The sequence below is a fragment of the Silurus aristotelis genome (genome assembly GCF_946808225.1).
Source record: "Silurus aristotelis genome assembly, chromosome: 21".
In the NCBI taxonomy this organism is placed as follows: Eukaryota; Metazoa; Chordata; class Actinopteri; order Siluriformes; family Siluridae; genus Silurus; species Silurus aristotelis.
Window position 1 is genome coordinate 15,548,153 of NC_139594.1, and position 4,467 is coordinate 15,552,619.

Below are 4,467 nucleotides of genomic sequence, written 5' to 3' on the forward strand. Positions count from 1 at the left end.
TAAAAACAGTATTATGGTCAGAACTAAAATTCAGTGATCCTCTCCAACAAGCTCTTTAACCTGCACAGTGTTGATGAGATCCAGAAAAAAAACCCACAAACCTCAGAGTATATCTTTTTAAATTTTATTGTTTGAATGTGAATTGTTTGAATGTGAATTCAATTAGGGCTTAAATTAAAATAATCCAAACAGAGGTGGCGCTCGAATTGAACTGTTCCAAACAAAGGTTTTATTTGAATCCAAGGACAATTAAAACAACAATAAATACGGAGGTGGTTTTAGTGTTGGCTTTTGAAGGATTCGATTGCCAGAAAGAAATAAAAAACATGTTTCTCAGTCACAGTTGCAATAAGTTAAGGTTTTAAGAGGCTAAATTTGTAAACAGCAAGAGTCTGAGTCATGGCTGTTGTGCAGTCCCATGTGGCAGTGGATGTACCTCTGTAAAATGCAAACCAGCTCCCGTTCTGGCATTTCACCCAATTTGTTTTGAGTTTCATGCATTATACATACATCCACTGCACATACACACTTTCCATACATTATACATGGGTTTGATAGAATTTGATTATAACAGTGACCAGTTATTGTTTGGTTTTATTTGTGTTATTAAAATATATATATTGTGTTACATAAAAAAATTGTTGCCATGTTATTATAAAGTCAACATTAAAATACTAGGACACCGATGTTGCATTATAGACTTGCAAATTACTTATGTATATGTACCAAGTGCGTTCTGTATCTGTACCACACTCTCAAGAACCACTTTAATAGGAACGCCTGAACACATACATTGAGCAGCAGCTCTGCATACAGAAACACCTTGTTGAGGAGAAAGGTCAAAAAAGAATGGCCAAGCTCGACACTGAAGGCTATGCTGACTAAAATACGTGCTCTTTAATGCTGTGGTGATGTCGTCCAAAATGCACAACCTTGAGACGGACAAGCTACAACAGTGTGTGTAAATAACATGCATGTATTTGTAAATATATATTCATATATATTACTTATAAGAAAATAGATATAATTGTATGTATATGTATATGTATATGTGTATATGGACGCACACCCACACAGGCAGATGTGTGTATGTGAAGACAGAAGGCCAGACATGGAATCATGGGTGCTCTGAACTTGGGGGGCGTCATGGTCACTGTCAGACCTCACATGTTGTTTGTGGAGGAGTATTTGGTGGCAGTAAGTCAGCTCTCTGTGATTATTTCCTTGTTTGTCTGTCGGTGCAGTCGTTTGCACAGGACTAACCAGGCAAGCGTGCTATTTTAGGGTGAAGCCTCGCTTCAAAGATTTTCCAGCGAGCATTTAAAACATGTGTGGTTGAACCATGTGCCATGTACAGAAGTATGGTTGCATTTGTGAGTGTGTGTGCTCTTAAGCTAGTGTGTGTGTGTGTGTGTGTGTGTGTGTGTGTGTGTGTGTGTGTGTGTGTGTGTGTGTGTGTGTGTGTGTGTGTGTGTGTGTGTGTGTAAACGCTCCATGGAGTCTGTCATTTTCTCCACAGTATGTGCCTTATAAAACCTTAGGGCTTCTGCTATATGTTTGTAAACACACACTTTCAAAGCCATTAGAAAGAAATTAAAGGCAATGTCTGCGTAAACACTGTCGCCAAGCACGCGCCTTTAATTCGCATGCTGCAAAAGATGAATGAGATCTGAAGCCTAAATATTTTTTCATGCATGTTTTTTGCCAGACACCCATCAACGTATTCCACCCATATCATCTACTGACCAGTTTTAACTGTTTCAGAACACCTTCATGTCAGCATTGTACAAAAAGAGCTTCTGGATTTGCTGTGGTTGGTTTATTTTGTTATTTATGTATTTATGTTTTGGTCCCTGCAGCTGCACCTCACTATGTCTTCAAAGCACACAGCTCCATCTAGTGAGAGAGAGGACTGAATTAATGCACGCTCCCCACCCCCAATAACAAGAGAAAGCAACTATTCATGTGTTCTCACAGAGCAAAAGACACACATTCACACTCAAATCAGAACATGAATTTGCTTATGTTTCCCCATCATTCAGTTCTGTCCTTAAAACATAAGAAATGTTTTTTTGAATCCTTTAATGATAACTTTATATACACTAGTGCATAGGGTAGTACATTCTAGTGCACTCTCTAGTGCACTCTTTAAAATGTACACTCTCTAAAAAGGTCATTATCATTTAGCTACTTGAGGTATTGTGGTAAAAAACTATTATACTATCTAGCTCTTACTATATGGAACAATTATATAAACAAATAATAAATAAACAATATAAAATATATATAGTATATGCAGTAGTACAGTCTCTAGCACACTAGTACTTAGTACTAGTATTAGTATGCTTTTAAATGCCATACCTAAAAAGGTATCATTATCATTTAGCTACGGGGAACATTTTGTTTTCTTGGTATTAGAATGACGTCAAACAAGAGGTACTCATTCATTTACAACATCAAAATGCAACATTGCGATACAATTTTAAAGTATATTGATTTTAATAAACACTATATATATAAATATATATATATATATATATATATATATATATATATATATATATATATATATATATATATATATATATATATACACACACACACAAAAACACACACACACACACACACACACACACACACACACACACACACACACACACACACACACACACACACACACACACACACATTATTTATTTGACTATAGGGAACATTTAGTTTTGTTTTTTTGTATTAGACCTTGGTATTAGAATTTAGAAACATGAGGTACCATGATATTCATTTACAAGATCAAAACACAACATTGCAGTAAAATTTTTACAGTAATTAAATATAAAAACTCTAATCTATGTATGTATGTATGTATGTATGTATGTATGTATTTACGTATTTATGTATATATATATTAAAACGCAAAAGACAACGTAAGCCATTTGTATTATCTGGTAAAAAAATAAGATAATTCTGTGCTACATGAATATAGCAGAAGCTATTAAACAACTTACCTCAAGCTATATTTCCATTTTATAAGTGTCTCTTTTCATAAGCAACTTAATTAAAGTGGCCCTCAAGCATCAGTTCTTATTAAATCAAAACCACTTCTCTCTGTGGAAGTCCGTGGCAGTGTAACTAGCTTACCCCACCGAGCACTAAATACCCACACGAGAAATTTAATTCAGTCTGCGAAGAATTTTCAGTATTATGTAATATAACACAATCACAATGTGTGTGTTCATGTGTGCTTGTGCAATATGTGACAGCAGCTCGGTTTATTGTAGTTCACTGGGTTCAGTTCCCTGTTTAACAACATGGAGCTTATTAGTACGCGCTATACAAAGACCTTGCAGAAGTCACTTAAATGTCGTGCAGAAAAGTGTCTCAAGACTCTTGTGAGTCTTGAGACCGTAAAACAGCCGTGAATGATGTCCGCCACAAAACTAAGCGCATATACAAATAGAAAGTGATATCAAAAAACAAACAAAAAAAAATGTATAAGTACCCCCATATTATTTGGTTTAACTCCTTGAGAAAATAGCAGCATTCGTTCTGAATAGTCTAAGATAGTTAAAGACACTTGTAAAGGACCTTGGACACTACTTACAGAATAAGATATAGTGCAAAACTTTTTAGTAATGTTATGTGTACTTTTACATTTTATTCCTGGCACATTTGTAGCTGTTCCAGATTCTAATAAGTGTGATTTTTATGTTTTATTTTTGATAAATAAATAAAATAATAAATATGTAGAATTATTTGTGTAGGTCAAAAACTATATATTATTTGCTAAAAGCTCTGTTTTTTTGGGGGGTTTTTTTACTAAAGTGATGGATTGATATTTGGCAGCAACAGAATTATTAATAATAATGAGGTAATAATAGAAAACTGAGAGTAGAAGGAAATATGGAACAGTTCGAGTGATACAGACATCATGTTCCCGTACTATACATTTGCTGGTTCTGAATTGTATTGGTATAGTTGTACGTTTTTGCTTGGCTTTTGTATAATTTTCTTTGAATAGTGTAAAGCTGCTGTTTATTAATATGAGAGAACAACTTTTCTTTTCAAACTGACCAACTTTAGCTCTTTTTGAATGTTTTAGGTGTACATCAAGAAAGAAACGAATTGGGTTTATAACTTCACATTACTCCTTGTTGAGTTCACCTCATCTGCATGTATTTGACAATTGAGTACAACTGAGTACTCTCAGTGAGATGTAACGAGCCATTTCCCCTCAATTTTCCCTCTTAAAACCTATGAGCTAAAGCCATTAGAAAAAGCTATTCTGACATGAGGCTGGTTCTCTGTGACTCTGACTCTGTGGCCAGCTCCTGACCTTTCTATCAGCTCCCACAGCTTGGCTGCGGTGCAGCTCTCCTTCTTGGACAGACTCTTTCCAGCACACACCCTATTTTGCGATGCTATCAGGCCTGCAAAGGACCGCAGGGATTGGGGCCGTGTGTATCGTGC

At 35.5% G+C, this 4,467-nt stretch overlaps 1 long non-coding RNA gene across 1 annotated transcript; it reads right to left on the reverse strand.

Moving 5' to 3' along the window:
* Positions 1 to 201: 201 nt before the first annotated feature.
* LOC310716569 lies at positions 202 to 3,165 on the reverse strand. The gene is made up of 2 exons (XR_014530624.1): positions 3,006 to 3,165; positions 202 to 1,896 (listed from the first exon to the last, which is right to left on the reverse strand). It is a non-coding gene; the product is annotated as an uncharacterized lncRNA (long non-coding RNA).
* Between the last annotated feature and the right edge of the window lie 1,302 nt (positions 3,166 to 4,467).